General features: G+C 56.9%; 1 long non-coding RNA gene across 1 annotated transcript; it reads right to left on the minus strand.

The window, feature by feature from the left end:
• Positions 1 to 676: 676 nt before the first annotated feature.
• On the minus strand, positions 677 to 1427 carry LOC122187913. Its single transcript, XR_006181440.1, has 3 exons — positions 1362 to 1427; positions 1192 to 1262; positions 677 to 1104 (listed from the first exon to the last, which is right to left on the minus strand). It is a non-coding gene; the product is annotated as an uncharacterized LOC122187913 (long non-coding RNA).
• Positions 1428 to 16678: the final 15251 nt, after the last annotated feature.

A 16678-nucleotide genomic window follows, 5' to 3' on the forward strand; every position in this document is an offset into this window, starting at 1 on the left:
CCTTCCCTTCCCTTCCCTTCCCTTCCCTTCCCTTCCCTTCCCTTCCCCTCCCATCCACCCACTCTCTCTTTCCTTCCCTATCCATTCTTCTCCATCCATTCACCCTTTCCCTCTCTCTCTATCCACCCTTCTCTCCCCATCCTTCACTTCCCCTGCTATCCATCCTGCACCCCTAAGCCTCCTCCTCTCCACCCACCACCTCTCCCTATACCCCTCAACCCCAGCAAATCCTGCAGCCTCTGCCTCATTTCTCTTTCTCTTCTTGTCACCCTATGAGGGAAAGTCAACTCTCCTGCTCCTAAGGGCTGCAGAAGTGCTATAGCTGGGCGTAATCCCAAGCTTCCCTGTCAGTCAGCCTCTGGGCAGGGGGACATTCCATCATCTATGAGGGAAGAACTATCACCGGGGTATGTTTTAATGGACAGACAGTGCAACATTTCCCCAGAGAAGCAGGTGCTGGAGAGACAGATCCAGAGCAGGGATTTTCCCTTCCTGTTCCCCCTGCCTGGCCTCTTCCCGTGGCCACATAGGAGGACGAGGATGAGGATCATGCAGCGGTGGCCATGGGAGCAAGGGCAGCACATGGCCCTGTTTTGGGGGGGGGGGGGGGGAACCTGCCCAAGGTCGGGTTTGTTTGGGTGGACAAACAACCAGGCACAGCTCTAGGAGGACAGCATGAAGCTGCTGCATCTGCATGAGCATCCCACCCCTCAGCCTGCTGAAATAAACCCCCTGAAATCAAGGGATAGCTCTTGGGTAGGGGTGGACACCAAGTTCGTTTTTAGGGGGGGGGAGAACCTCTTTGTCCCATGGCACCAGTGGGTGCCAAAAGGAGAATAATCAGCAGAGGGACTGCGTGTTAGGAGGCAGCTGAGCCTCCTGTATCCCTGCCAAAGCTCAGCCTTGAGGATGTCCTTCCACAGCAGCCCGGGGGGGTCTGGCAGCACCGAGTGGCCTTGGGGTGCCAGCACAGCAGGGCTCTGCTCCTTGCATGGAAGAAGGACAGCAGCAGCTCTGTGCTTGGACCTATCCCCTCCTTGGGAAGCAGGATCCTGGGGGTGTCACCACAGCATGCTCACCTGCTCCTGGAGGACATCCTGGGACCTGTGGGCAGAGAGCAGAGGGACACCCAGGGCTGATTCCCAGCTGGGATGCAGGGGACCCCGCGTAGCATCACTGAGTGCCCCATACCTCTGCTGTATTCTGGGCAGGATGTTGGACACGGCATCAGCTGGTGGCAGGGCCACGGCATCACGGCGGACCTGCAAGGGGACATCAGTGCCAGCAGTCCGTGTCGGCCCCACTGAGCCATGCAGCAAATGGGGGAGCGCTCACCACCTCCCCTGGGGGCTGTTCCCAACCTGGGCATCTGCGGCTGCCACCGGAGCAGAGCCCGGAGTCGTGTGCGGTGTTGGTGGCATCCCTGCTGTCACCACAACACAACGCTGCGCTGCTCTTAGCAACCCAGCCGGGCTCCCTCCTGCGGCAGCCCTGCCCCAGTTCAGGGCAAAAACGCTGCAGTTTGTCCCCAGAACCCAGCAGGCAGGGCTCGATGGCTGCAACACCCCTCAGAGCCACCCAGCCCCCCTCTGCCTTATCTCCCACTCCCAGCACGCAGGCAATCTGGTGGCAGGTCCCAGGCGGCCCTTTGGTGCTGGCACCTCATTTCCATGCCTTGGATCTCCGTGCACTCCATTAACTTCTGAGGGTTGCGGCCCGCTCAGATCCGCAGGCAGCGATGCTGGGGTGGGCTGAAGTGGAGCTGAGATGCTGCTCACATCTCCAGCTGGAATTTGTGGGGTTTTCAACCCACGCTCTGCTCCCCATATCGCCACATGGCAGGGGACATCCAGCAAGGGAAGTGCGTGTCCCATCTCTGCGTCCCCCCGGTGCTGGCAAACAAAGGGGCCGGTGTGGGTCGATGGAGACCCTCAGTGCCTCATCCCGGGGTATGAATTTTTCATCACAGAGCTGTAGGAAGCATGCAATTATCCTCTCCATCAATAATGCACGGGGACTGGAGACCCTTCCCCAACCTCTGAGCATCTCCTTCTGCCACCGCTCACATTCCCATTTGTTCGCCCCGAAGCCTCCACCTATCCCAGCAGCAGCCAGCAATGGGGATGGGGCATGGGAGGAACAGGGCTGCCCGCTCCCACGTCCCACACTGGGACCTCAGGGAAGGGCAGAGTTAAGGGTATTTGCTCTCCTTTTCCCCTATACATGCTTCCTACCACGCATGCATACATCTCTCCTTCCTGCAGGGGTCTGGGATGAAAGGCTGCGCAGCCACATCTGAAAGCATGCAGGCTTTGAAACTCCTGCTGATTTTTATTTTATTTTATTTTTTTTTCCTCCTTCTTTCCCCCATCATTTACAATCCTCTGAAGCTTTCCCTGCCCGCCGTGCCATCCCGCACGCCTTTCATCCGCCCCGAAGAGAAAAACCCCCCCCCCCCCACACACACACACACACCTCCTCCTTCCTCCCCCTATCGGCTTAGGCCAAGTTTTGTGTTCTTTTCCCTCTTTTTGTTTTTTACATATTTACTTAACAAGTCGCTCAGAGATGCTTTGATGCCCCCAGTTTGCTGGCATCGATTCCTCCCTCGGCACTCACTCTCATCCCTGCGCTCCCTGTGGGCTGAGGATGCCTCTACTCGTTTCACTGATGAGCCCAGAGCTCACAGAGCTGCAGATCTCCCCCCCGCCCACCCCAATAAACACATCCCTGGACAAGCACTAATCCAGACTCCTCTGTTGTTCTGACGAGGGGATAAAGCACAGATTTGCTTATCGGAGAGAAATTGCTGCGGCGACTTAGGCAGATTAGAAAGAAAATTCCTCTGTTTTGCCTCTTTTTGGAAAGCAAAGCTTCCGAAGCCATCAGGAGGGAATTTCTCCCATTCCCAGTACTTGCAGCCTGCCTCAGTTTCCCCACGTGGAGGAGCAGCACAGCGTGCAGCTTCAGGTGTGGACGAGGTGGTGAATCTGATTGAACCCAGGTTGAACTCGGGATCTGGGAGATGGGGGGGGGTTGGGGATGGGGGCATCGCTATTCAATTTGGGAGTTAATTGGATCAGATCGAAGGCGTTCATCTGAGCTGAGCCCCATTTAGTGGGGATGTCAGCATTGCACTGCTGCCTGCTCCGGGCTGATAAGGCTGCAGGAAGCAATGATCCCACAGCGGGGTCCCCAACCCTCCCAGCCCCTGAATCATATTGAAATGTACGACCAGGAAGGTGCACACGGAGCAGCGATGGATGGAGCCGCCCCACCACGGCACCGCTTTGGGGGGCTGCTGCGGAGCACGGGGGGCAGCCCGGGGTCCCATCGATCTTCCTGTATGCTGACGTATCGACCCCGTGTGCTGACACAGCTCTGCGGGGAGCACCGATCCATCAACGCCCGCAGCTCGGAGCTGCTCTCTGGTGTTTCGTCTTCTCACCCCGCTCGGTGTCTGTCCCGGCGGGCGGCGGGATGAGTGGAGCGGGGCGGGCACTAGGTGGCACTCGGGATGCGGGGCCGGCAGGGCCAGGGCAGCTCCGGCAGCTCCTGCAGCATCCTCACCCCTTGTTACATCTTCACTCCTTGCAGCACCTTCTTCCCCTGCAGCATCGTCACTCCTTGTTCTATCCTCACCCTCCCTGCAGCACCTTCACATTCCTTGCAGCATCCTCACCCCTTGCAGCAGCCTCATTCCCCCGCAGCATCCTCACCCCTTATTACACCCTCACTCCTAGTTGCATCCTCACCCCTCTGCAGTATTCTCATCCCTCTGCAGCACTCTCATCCCTTGCAGCACCTTCACCCCTTGCAGCATCCTCACTCCTTGTTACATCCTTCCAACACCTGCAGCACTTTCACCCCCTCTTGCACCATTCTCACCCCTTGCAACACCTGCACCCCCCTGCAATATCCTCACTCCCTGTTGCATCCTCACCCCTTGCTGCACCCTCACCCCCCTGCAGCACCCTCATTTCTTGCAGCATCCTTGTTCCTTGCAGCACCCTCATCCTTTGCTGCATCCTCACCTCGTGCTGCATCCTCACCCCTTGCTGCACCCTTCTCTTGTTGCATCCTCGCCCCTTGCTGAACCCTCACTCCTTGCAGCACCCTCATTCCCCTGCAGAATCCTCACCCCTTATTGTATCCTCACCCCTTGCAGCATTCTCAGCCTTGTTGCACCCTCACATCCCTACAGCATCTTCACACCCCTGTAGCAACCTCACCCCGTGCTGCATCCTCACCTCTTGTTGCACCCTCATGCCTTGCAGCACCCTCACCCCTTGCACTATCCTCACCCCTTGCTGCACCCTCATTCTCCTGCAGCATCTTCACCCCCTGCTGCATCTTCACTCCTTGTTGCATCCTCATTCCTTGCAGCACCTTCACCCCCCTGCTGCACCCTCATGCCTTGCAACATCCTCATCCTTCGAAGCACCCTCATCCTTTGCAGCATCTTTATCCCTTTCAGCATCCTCCCTCCTCAGAGCAGCCCCCACTCTGCAGCCTCATCACCGCTTGCAGCATCTCCCCCTCTCTCAGCACCCCAATCCCATTGCAGCACCCCCATTCCTTGCAGCATCTTCACCTCTCACTGCACCACCACACCTTCACCTCTCACTGCACCATCACCCCTGCAGCCCCTTCACCCTCTGCAGCATCCCTTCACCTCGCAGCCCCAACCCCACACTGTGAACACCGAGCTAGCACTGTGCTCCCTGCCAGGGCCCTGCATCGCCTTGCTTTCCCTATGCCCCACCATAATTAAGGCATTCAAGGTGAGCCCCCCCCCCCCGGCATGTACAAGCAAAAGCCTTTAGGTTTGATCTCAGGGCTCAGCAGTGAGGAAGTGACAGCGCTGTGATCAACGCGGCCGCGCCGTCGGGGCTGTCATGTCGCTGCCACTGCACGCAAGGCCCATTAGTAGGGTGTCAGCCCCCATCGGCAGGGCTGTCAGCAGATGGCTGTGAGCCCCCAGCACCTTGCAGCATCCGATCTGCCCCCCTCCCTACGTGTAGGGTGGGCTCGTGGCAGCCCCCCGCCCGCCATCCTCCTTTATGGCAGCACCCCGTTAGGTTGGGCACGGGAGGGGAGCCATAAAGCTCAGTGGGTTGGATGGAAAAATAAATAGCTTTTCTTCCTTTTGATTTTATGATATGTGTATTATTCGTTTTTTCTTCATTGCTAATTCTCTTTCTGCCTTTTCAACCTGAATTGCAGCACCCCCCCCCCACCCACTGCAACACTCCCATCCCTCGCAGCCCCCCCACCCACTGCAACACCCATCCCTCGCAGCCCCCCATTCTATGCAGCACCCCCATCTCTTGCAACAATCCCATCCCTTGCAGCCCCCCCACCCATTGCAACAGCTCCACCCCTTGCAGCCCCTCATTCTAAGCAGCACCCCCGTCCTTTGCAATAACCCCCCACCCTTGCAATCCCCCCATCTGTTGCGACGCCCTCACCCTTTGCAGCCCCTTAATCTGCTGCAACACCCCCAGCCCTTGCAGCTCTCCACCCACTACAATAATCCCATCCTTTGCAGCCCTCCCACCCATTGCCACCCCCATTCCCTTGCAGCCCCCCATTCTATGCAGCACCCCCATCCCTTGCCACACCTCCACACCTTGCAGCACCCAAATCCCTTGCAGCACCCCAAGCCTGTGCAGCACCCCCACTCCTTACAATACCCCCACCCCTGCAGCACCCTCACCCATTGCAGCACCTCCATCCATTGCATCACCCCCACCCATTGCAGCACACTTTACAGCCCCCCAACCCATTGCAACATCCTCAATCCTTGCAGCCCCCCCACCCATTGCAACCCCCATTCCCTTGCAGCCCTCCATTCTATGCATCACCCCCACCCCCTGCAACACCTCCACACCTTGCAGCACCCCAATCCCTTGCAGCTCCCCCCTCCTTGCAGCCCCCCACCCATTGCAACACCCCCACCCCTCTCAGCTCGCAATTACATGAGGATCCTTCCGAGCCTTCAAGACCCAGAATTCCAGCAGCAAGACCCCAGTTTACCCTGAGCATCCCCCCCAACCCCAGCACCTTTGCAGGCCCCGCTGCCCCCCTGCCTTCCCCCTGCTATTGAAGGAACAGAGCGGAGCTGTAAGGACCTGTTATGGCAAAGCCAGCTGGCTGCGGTATGGGGAAATATTAGCGCCACAAGGGCTGGGTTTGAATTCCCCCTGTAGCTCCATTTATCAATACAAAGGGCTGGGAGGAGGAGAGCAGCTGCTTTTTTTTTCCTGCGCAGCTGAAAAGTAGGAGATGGAGGTGCCTGGGGTCTTAAAACCTAATGCAGCGATAATAGGGGAGAATTCACTAAATGGATTCGGGATGGAGTGAGGAGACGGAAAGTGGTGCGGGCACACACTGCCACGGGGGTGATGCTATGGAGCTGGGTGAGCTCTGCTTTTGGGGGGAGCCCAAGGCAGCAGTGCCAGACACTGCCGGCGGCCTTAATGTGATTTCTCTGCCCTCATTTCCCCTGCCCTGCTCCCGCCAGGCTGGCTGTTATGGACTCGCCACTAATCTGGTTATGGGGGAAGTCGCCGCTAATGGAGGGAACGACGGAGCTGCGTGCCTGGCTTTGGGCACAGGGCCGTGCTGTGCGGAGTGGTGAAGCCCACGAGGTGTTGCCGAGCACCCTGGGGACCGTGCCCAACCGATTTGTCCTCCCACCTCCCCGCTGCTCTCCTGGAGGTGAGCAATCATCCTCCGCGAAGATGCAGAGCGTTCCATGCTCCCCAAAGCTCAAACAGCATCAAAAGTCCCCACAAGGACCGGAATCATGCAAAATGCAACAGTTTAGGGTCTGCCTGCAATTACCGGGGCTGACGTCCAGCTGCTGCCCAGCCCTCTCTCGCTACAGAGCTCGTGCTCTTAATTCAATTAGCGCTGCCCCGAACGCTCCCTTGGGGCTGCTGGGCGGCAGGCGACCAATTCCCCGTTAACGAAGACGTTGCCTGTTTCTGCACGGCTTTCCCCCATCCCATCACGGGCAGGTGTCAATCAAAGTGTCCCCATGGCACAAGTCCACACTGGCCGTGCAGCAGCACGACCCCAAAACCCAGAAACCCATTGACATGCAAGGGCTGACGGCCACGCTGGCGCTGCGACGATCGGTACGCCAGGCACCGATCCGCTCCCGCTCCTAAATGGCAGCAATTACATAAATTAAGGCTGGTTAAGCAGCCTGTTGAGTTGGCGTCGCCTGGAAAATAACAGCGCTGGATTTTCCTTTTCCTTCCCTCCCCCTCCCCCTTATTTTTGGGGGGCTTTTGCCTTCTGTTTTTGGTGACGTTTGGACCGCCGCGAGTCAAACGTGCCACAACCACGCCGTGCCCAGGGAAGCACAGCGATCGCTGATGGAGCCACAATTAACCAGCAAGGGTGACTAATAAATAGGGAGCGATGAATAAAAAGAGGTGTTCAATAACCAGGGCGATTAATCACGAGGGGTGATTAATTAACCCCCCGGGGAGGAGGGTATCTCCACGCGCTCTCTGGGACCGGCAGCTCACATCCTGCACACGTGTGTGCCCTGCGTGGCCAAACTCCCATTCGCCATGCGAGGTGGCACAGCTGGGGCGGGGAAGGGAGAAGGATGGGGAACTGTTTGCCTCCATTTGTGCAAAGCCAGCTTAATTTTCCACCACGAGACTTTTTCCCCTTCGTTCAACTAACACGCCACGTTCCGGCCCAGCCTTTGATTTCTTTGTCTCAGATCTTTTGTTCCCATTTGTGCTCTGCTAGGGGGTTGGGGGGAGCGGGGACACCCCAGCCAAGCTATCCCCCCATAGGGCTGAGCATCCCACGTAGGGCTGCACATATGCCCAGGGTTTATTTAGCTGCACTCCATATAAAAAGCCGAGCCGATCCGGAGCAGCCCACCAGCTCACAGCCGTACTGCACTCCTTTTTGTTCCCTCATCCAGCTCTTCCCAAGGAGAGGGTGGGGGGGAAAGGGAGAGAGGATGGGCTCCCAGATCAAAACAATAATCAGCTAAATGAATTCCGCAGCATTTTCCCGCATGACTGCGAGTGATAATTTAGTGCAGCAGCCAGCTGGAAGCAAAAGGATTAATTCTGCACTTAGTGACACCCCTGTGAATAATTCATCAGACGCAGACCCCTTTTTTGCTGACCCCCCCGGGCTGCAGCTCCAAATCCCCCCGGCCGGCAGCAGGGGCTCCCTGGGGAGGGGGCAATGAAATCACCAGAAATTAACTTTATGGATATTAGGGTTGGTTGGTTTGGTTGTTGGTTTATTTTTTGCAAAGGGGCTCAGGGTCAGCCGCAGCCATCGGATCGATCGCTCGAGGCTGAGGGTGAGTGGGGTTCTCCCCTTTCTCCCCATTGCTGACAAACCTTCCCCTCGTGGTGGGGGGGACACAAATGATGAAGGATGGGGAAAACTGTCACCGCCTCAAAGCAACCCACTCTGAATACGGGAAGTTTGGGGGAGTTTCTATGGAGTGGGGCCATCACTTCCCACTGGGTTGCTGTGCCAAGGGGTTCCCCAGTCTGTCCCCATGCTGGTGATACCCAAGGCTTGGGGTGTGCATGGGGTGCTTGGGGCAGCACGGACTCCCTGCAGGGCATCAGATCTGATGCTCTGATGCAGGCAGACGGCTTGGCACAGAACCTTGCAGCCTGGAAGGAGGAGAAGGAGTAAGAGGAGGAGAAGGAAGGGGCAGCCTTCTTTCTCCGTGGTGCAGCCCTAAATATTGGCACAAGCGGAGATAGAGGTAGCCAAGGAGGATGGGCTCAGCTCAGCACAGCTTACCCGTAGCCAGCTGGGCAAGGAGGGGTTAACCAGATGGGCACACATCCCCCTGCTCTCCCCGACTCCCCCTCCCCCAAATAAGTGAGGTGTTGGCTGCTGGAGGTGAGCACATTGCATGCAGACGCTGATGGGAAGGGACAGGTGTGGTGACACGCTGCATGGGGCCACTGAGTGCCATCAGCCCGCGCTGGCACCCGCTCTGCTCCCACTCCTGCATCCCACACACCCTGCAAGAGAGCGGGCTGGGGTGAGAAACCAACAATTATTGCGGTGAATGAAATGCACCGGAGGGTTTGATGGGAAATCGCAGCCTCGCGGGTGTCTGGGCGTTCGGCCGGCCTCCCCTAAGTCATATTTTATTTATGGGCTTCTCCGAACGTGTTGGCACAGCGTTTTGCTCCTCAGACACAGAAAAAACACACGGGATGGGGAGAGCCATGCCCTCCTCGGGTGCCCCCAAATCCGTCACTCGAAGCATCCTGTTGCCCTGGTAACAGGGGATTGGGAAGCACGGAGTGAGTTTGTTGGGTCTCAGCTCCGTTCTTTGGGATCTCCCTGCCTTTATCCCCTCCTCGCAGCAGGGTTGACACGGGCGCATCCCGATGGATGTGACACCCAATGGGTGCCCCATGGCACGGCCCTGTGTATGCCCCCGTGCCCCCCTGCCTTTCTCTCAGCTCTGCCCCCGCCGCTCACTCTACAAGTTGACAAGCGCAAAGCGATGCTTTTTATCAGCAAAAAAAAAAAAAAAGGAAGGAGCTGATGGAAGGCAAAACCGCCCTCTCTTTATGCTGCCATCAAGGCCTTCCCTTCCCCCAACCTGACAAGAGGCACCAGCCTTAACTCCTGCTTGGCCAACCCCGGGGCGCATCCCCCAAAAGCTGCTTTCTGATGGGAGAACCATTGATTGGAATATTTTGGGGAGCTCCAAGGGGGGATAAGGGGATTTGGGATGCTCAGCCCCCATCCGCTGGGCTCTTTGGGATGGGTGAGGTGTGATCCTGTGCCGTGCACTGAACACCTGACCCCAGCGTGCACAGCCCCTTTTATCCAAAGGGCTATTGCGGGCTCCAGAGGCTAATTATCCACAGTATTGATGATGAAGGGATGGGGAGGGGGCTGCCGGGAAGAGAGGAGATTGAATGTTAACGACCGCTGTCATTAAAGCCAGCACGTAACAAGGCTGAGCAATAATTACTGCAGCCATAGGGGCTGCAGATCCTGATAATGCTTCACTTGTGCTGCTTTCGCCCCTGTGGCACGTTTCCCACATCAGGGCTGGGTTGGGGTGAATCCCTCTGCTTTTGGTCACTTGTCTGCGGGAGCATCCATTGCTCACACTCTGACTTGGATGGGGACCATGAAGGCTGCAATGGTGTCATCGAAAGTGTCACAAATGCCCCATTGGTGGGACATGGCAGTGGGAAAGTGGCTGGTGGGGGAGAGACCTCCCTCTCTTCTTGTTAATGGGTTTGGTGGCCCCTCGCTGCCCTGTTGCTGCATGGATGGCTTTGGTGGCTCCTCACTGCCTCGTTGGAGCATGAATGGGTTTGGTGACCCCTCACTGCTCCATTACAGCAGGGATGGGTTTGGTGACCCCTCACTGCCCCACCAGGGCATGGATAGTTTTGCTGGCCGCCCACTGCCCCACTGCAGCAGGGATAGGTTCAGTGACCCCTCACTGCCCCATTGATGGGGTTGGATGGGGTTGATGGCCCCTCGCTGCCCCTTGCTGCAAGGGGCATGTTCTCCATGCTTCTCCTGCTGTTCCGTTTTGGGGCAGCTGTGGTCAGCAAAGCCCACCTGTGGGATGTGGAGTTGAGCTGGGCAGCCTGGGCAGGTGGGAATTTGCATGGAGCTGCAGGAAAATCAGCTCTCCAGTAATGAGCTCTATGGGGGATAGCTTCACCAGCAACGTGCTCGGGGTCCGAATGAAGCCAGGCCTGGGAGGAGGAGGAGGAGGGTGAGAACCGCCTGCTCCGGGCCCCCTTCATTATAGACTTGCCTAAGGATGAGAGCATTCAAGAGCTGTGAAGTGGAGGGGAAAAAAACCTTCCCAATGGAAGGGGCAGGGCAGCAGCAGGCTGTGAGTGGGGTTGTCTGCTTCTGGGTAGCTCAGCAGCATTCAGCAGCGACCTTGAGTTTCTTCTCTCCCTGCTGAAGTGCAGAAAGGAAGAAGCACGGGGGTTTTTCACCCCGCATCCCACTGTGACGGCAGCAGGCTTTGTGCCACTAATTGCACCGCCCCTGCCAAGGTCAGCCCTGCAGCACGGCGGCCAGCAGCGATATATCAGTGTGCATGCAGGTCAGGGTGGGAGCAGAGCATCCCAAACCCATTCCCATCTCATTGGGGTGATGCACCGGGTGGAATCTAGCTCCCACCAGCTCCTTCCAATGCAGATAAACCCACCTCTGCGCAGAGGCACGCTGCCCTCCTTCTTAGCGAGCACCCTGACAAACAATCAGCGATTCCCTTCTGCCTTGCCTCCCTCACTATGGTTACTAAAAGGCCCCTCATGTGTCCTGCATCCCGAATCCTCCCCCCCCCCACCCCTTCCATCACTCCCCCGTTACCATGGCGATGCTGTGATGGAGCGGCACCAGGATGGAGAGGGAGAGACGTACCAACCTGCACCAACCCTCGCACTGGCGTTTAGGATATTGATGTTTAAATCTCCTGAGATTATCTGGGAGTAATTGGTTTATGGAAATAGAGACAACTCCTGCCTGGGACTTACCAGGGTTGATGAGGGGGTGCAAGAAATGGGGATGGGGTGATGAAGGGGCTGCACGGCTCGGTGTTTCTGCACAACACGCAGCAAGCAACAGTTTGTTTGCACAGCAGAGCTCCGTAAAGCTGCTCCTGGCTCTTTGCTTTATCCCAAGCAGACAATCCCAGGTTCCAGCCCCACATCCTGCACTATCTCTGCACTCACTGGGTGGTGTTGCTGTGGGGAAGGTGCCTGGGGAATAAAATAAGCAATTTCCCCCAGCAAAATTTCAGCCCTTGCATTGTGCCCCTCTCTGCCCGCCCAACCCAAAGCACGGCCGCCTAATTGCATCCCCTGGCACATGCATAATGCAGTTCTCCTTGCCCGGGCATCTTGTTTTATTTATCAAAACACTCTTTTATTTATTATGATATCATCCCAAAAACCAAGCAGCTGAATGCTTTGACATCACTCTTGGCTTTCAATATTATGCACGCTCACTTCCCAGTGCCCCACGTGTGGATTTATGTCCCGGCAATAGCTCCCAGAGAGGTTCTCCACTGGAAAAAACACACTGTGGCCACATAGAATGTCTTACTCCACTAGACAGGGGGTAAAGTGATGATAGGTGGGTGATGGTGGCAATGGTACCCACATCCTGCAGCCCAAGCACGGTCTCCCAGACCTAACAGTGTGGGTAAATCATCCCATTTTGCCCCCACGTTGTGTTAACATGGACTTGGCAGATATTGGGATTCCAGCCCAGCTCTCGGAGAAGTGGAGAAGCAGGCAAGGCCCCCCCCCCCCCCCCACTCTCCCCTCCCCACCCAATTAATTCACACCAGCTGATGCGACGAGGCACGGAGAGGCCGCAAGCTGCTCCTCATGGAGGGGGGGACCGTCCCTCTGCCGCTCACACCCCGAGCATGTGAGAGACAACCCCCCTCCCCATCCCCATGTCCCCGGTGCTTATAATGCACTGTAACATTTCCCTCCGCCCCGCGGGCTGCTCAGAGCCTCTGCGTGCAGATCCCAACCGACACGTGGCTTCAGCTCCCCGGTCCCCTAACGAGGGGCTGCCTCGTCCTACACCCCCCACATGTCACCACCCCGCTGTGAGCACCGTGCTGGCTTCAGCAGGGTGGAACCGAAGGACTCCCCATGGCAAACGACCCCCCCGTTTGCTCTTTTCGCTGCACAAAGACACGCGGGGCGGATGGCAGCACCCAAAAGAGGTGGCTCAGAGAGCACGGAGAGGGACTGGCATCTGTTTTTTGGGCTATTTTCTCATGTTTTCCCATTTTTCCCCATTCTGGATAACACAGCAGGTATCCCAGCACACATCTCTGTTGCCAACGCCTGTACGTACGTCTCCTGGAAAATCTATTGTATCGTACCTCTAGCAACGGTTGCGGGGTGATAATTAGCAGTTGATTTTAATAGAAAATTCACAAATGGTACAGCTAAGGAAAGCTCAGCACAGTGACAAAACCATTTAAAAATAGCAGGTGTGAGCCACGCTGGGCTCTGCAAACAGCACACTGCCAGCCCATACCCCCAGTCCTTCTCAGTGCCACAATGAGCCACCCTACAACACCCAGCTGGAAGGGTTCAGCAGTCAGGATGCTCCTTGGACATCTGGCTGATGGAGTTTGCAGCCTGGAGCTTTGGAGCTGGAGCATCACTGAACCCATGGACCCATGGCCCAGAGTGGCTTGGGGAGGGGATGGAGGGGTTGGTGCATACATGGCATGCTGCAAAGTGGGGAGGTGTGCCAGTGGTATGACGCAGAATGGGGTCCTGCATTCAGTTTGACTGGGGCTCCCCTGCAGCATCAGAGGTGATTTATGAGAAGCTATTGGATGGCACAGCTTTATCCGCCCCTGGAGACCCCATAAAACAACAGTGGGAAGATGGACTGGGGCTGGTGTGAGCTCTCCTCCCCGATGGCTCCCCAGGCTCCTTTCAGCACGCTGCGAGGCATAAAGCGTTGGGCTTTAACTGAGTGCTGTGGTTATGGCAATGGAGTTGCAGCATGGTGTAAGTGGGGCCAGGCACTGCATGGAGCTGTGGGGGTCCCAACCCCTCAAAAGCTGATGTTCTGCAGCCTATGTCACTCATCCCCTGCCCCCTGCAGCACGGAGGGACAGGAGGAGCGGATCTGGGAGGGATCACGCAACCTTGACCCTGGTGCCACCCATCCCCGGCCCTTCCCCGCTTCCTGCACCGCAGCAGGCAGCTAATCACATTTGGGGCTGCAAAATCTCATTTAGGCTCTATTAATGCCGAGTTGCATGGCACAGGCCCCGGCCTGTCTCTGATGAGTGGAGTGAGGAAGGCAATGCAGCTCCGGAATGAGCTTGGGGAAGCGGCCAAACCCAATTACTCCTGGGGGGGAGATGGAACAGCATCCTCCTTCCACATGCAGAGGGCATCCCTGGCCCCACAGACCCCGGCAGCATCGCTTCCTTCATTATCCACTGCCATTCTGCATCCACAGTGTCGCCTTGAGGGGACCCTGAGGTGCTCATTAGAGATCACAGGGTGGTTTGGGGCCCCCCCTCCCATCACATCCTTTTCCAGGACAATCCCTGCCCCGGGCGGGGGGATCCCTATGGGCCAACGTTTGCTGAAGCCATTTGGTTCCATTCCTGCAGCACAACTCCCAATTCACCTGGCACATAATGAGCGTGCTGGCAGCCCAGCCTCCCTCCCGCTCCATTAGGGGAGCTTTACACTCTCTGTATTTGTCAGCGCCACGCGCGTGATTTCCTTCCCCCCTTCCTCTTAAAGCAGAGCAATTTTTTTCTCTTTAACCCCATTTGCTTTTCTCAGAAAGGCAGACGTTTTGACACTTAAAGGGACACGAGGACTGAAATTGCAGGAATTAGTGCTGGCAGACACCGCTCGCTCCGCACATCGACGCGAGGCGCTTCCCAAAGGGCTCCTGCTTGGACATGAGCGAATCACATACCCTTTATCCCCACTAAGCCCCTGCCTTGAGGTCTTTGCTCCATTTGAGCTGAGAAAGCACACATTGCTGCTCTGCTCGTACCAGATTCCTGACCTCATCTCAATCTCTATAAATGCAAACAAGGTATTGGGACCAAGAAATTCCCCCCAGCAGCTCCAGCATCCTAATGTATGATTTCCATACCATCTAGGAAACAGAAAATCTCCCCCCTTCCGTGCTTCAAAAGCTCCCCGGGGTGGGAGACCCAAAGCCTTGCAATGCCCAGAGTTTAGGGAGATTGCTTATTACTGGGGAAAAATCAATTGTCAGAGGACAAAGGCAATGCAGGGAGGGTGGCTTGGCGTCGGCATCGTGGTCATCTCAACCTTAAGCTCCCTTCTGGTGCCTCTCAAAGGAGCAGGACGCAGGGCATGGGATGCTCAACAAGGGATGCTGAGCATGGGATGTTGTGTGTGGGATACGGAATGCTGGCTGTGGGATGCTGGACACACGATGCTAGGTGTGGGACGCAGAGCCTCCGGAGGATGCCTGTGAAGTCCCCGATGAACCCATCATCCTGACAGCCTTTCAAAGGCCAACAAATTGCTCGCCGGAGCGGCGTCATTCATCGCCCTGCCGGCAAAGTTTGTTTTTTCAGCCTCATTGGGTTTCCAGTGAATGGAGCAGCTCGCGGCCCTTCTCTTCAGCCCGGAGGTGGGATGACCCTGGCTGTCACCACGATGAGTGACACGAGGTGGCCGGGGCACAGACGGGAGACACGTGCCATCCATCACCCACTAACAGAGAGCTCAGCCCTGGTGAGGGGAAGGCAGAAGCTTTTATCGGGGAGGAAAGCTTTCATCCATCGCTCAGTGAGATGGGGCACGTGGCGCGCACATCCACATCCCAGGAACCTTGCCATAGGTGGGCAAAAATGACCCAACTGCAGCCCCTAAAGCAGCTCCCAGTGGCCATATGCATGGGGAGGGAAGGCTGTGATCCCCGTGCCCTGAGAGCAACAGATTGCTGTGGCAGGATGGGTGCCTGGCTGCCAGCTGGCCTGGCAACACACCTTCATGGGCTGGCAAACAGCTCTGTCTGCCAAGGAGAGCTCCAAAAGCTGGCATCTCCCCACGCCTGGCTGGGAGGAGGAATCCCTGGGGGTGATGCTGTGGGATTTGTACTCACCCAGCCCGACAACTTGCCCATGGCCTTGAGCACATGCTGTGAGGGTGGCTGGAAATGGCCAGACTGGGAGCGTGCAGCGAGCTGCGAGGTGCCGTGCCCAAACCCTGGGACAATTAGGGACCGTCTGGCCCTGCAACGTGCTCGAGGTGCCTGAGCAGGCAGCAGAGCCTCTCACTTCGTGCCGAGGAATACATTAGCCACAGGTTGAGGGGAGATGAGAAAATTGTTATCGCCGTGCCTTGGCCTTTTGGGAGGAGCTCAGCGCCCATACATCAGCTTCTCTGCGTGACGAGGACACCAACAATGCACTCTCCTTTCCACATCCCCCCCCCCCAGCTCCCTTCTGCTCAGCCAAAACACTCAGCCCTGCCATAAGGATGATCTCAAGGGGAAACTGAGGCACCATGCAAGGCCACTGTCCCCCCTCACCCCACAACAAGCAAAGGGCTCCGGCATCACCTCATCCCCTCCCAGCAGTCAGCCCTCCCCCGCTTCTCAGCTTCTAATTTTTAAATAAAACCCATCTTGGCAAATGCCTACATGCTGACATCAGCAGCAGGTGATTGATCGTTGCTGAGTGCTGCATTCCCCCCAGGGGCCCCGCACTGAGGGGGGATTGCATCGGTGCTTCCTCAAGCCCCCATCCCGCTCCCATCCCTATCGATCGCCATCGCCTTTTCTGACTAGACATGTGCTGAGCAAACTCAATCAAGCCTCACTAATCACGGGTTCTGCCCAGTAAATATTTCACTAATTGGGATGGGAGTGCAAGGTGTTGGGATTTTGGGACAGCCATGAGGACTGACATTGGGACTGCCTTTGGGACTGCCATGGGACAGCCTTTGGGACTGCCTTCGGGGCTGCCATGGGGCAGTGATGGGACTGCCTTTGGGACCACCATGGAAAACAGCCTTTGGGACAGCCTTTGGGATGCAAGCGGAGTACTGGGAGGACCCCAGAGCACAAGACTTGGCCCCATCTGCATCTCAGCTTCCACGAGAGATGTTTTCACAGGTGT

The sequence above is a fragment of the Lagopus leucura genome, unplaced genomic scaffold (genome assembly GCF_019238085.1).
Source record: "Lagopus leucura isolate 7727_CA_CO unplaced genomic scaffold, USGS_WTPT01 Super-Scaffold_100052, whole genome shotgun sequence".
Classification (NCBI taxonomy): Eukaryota; Metazoa; Chordata; class Aves; order Galliformes; family Phasianidae; genus Lagopus; species Lagopus leucura.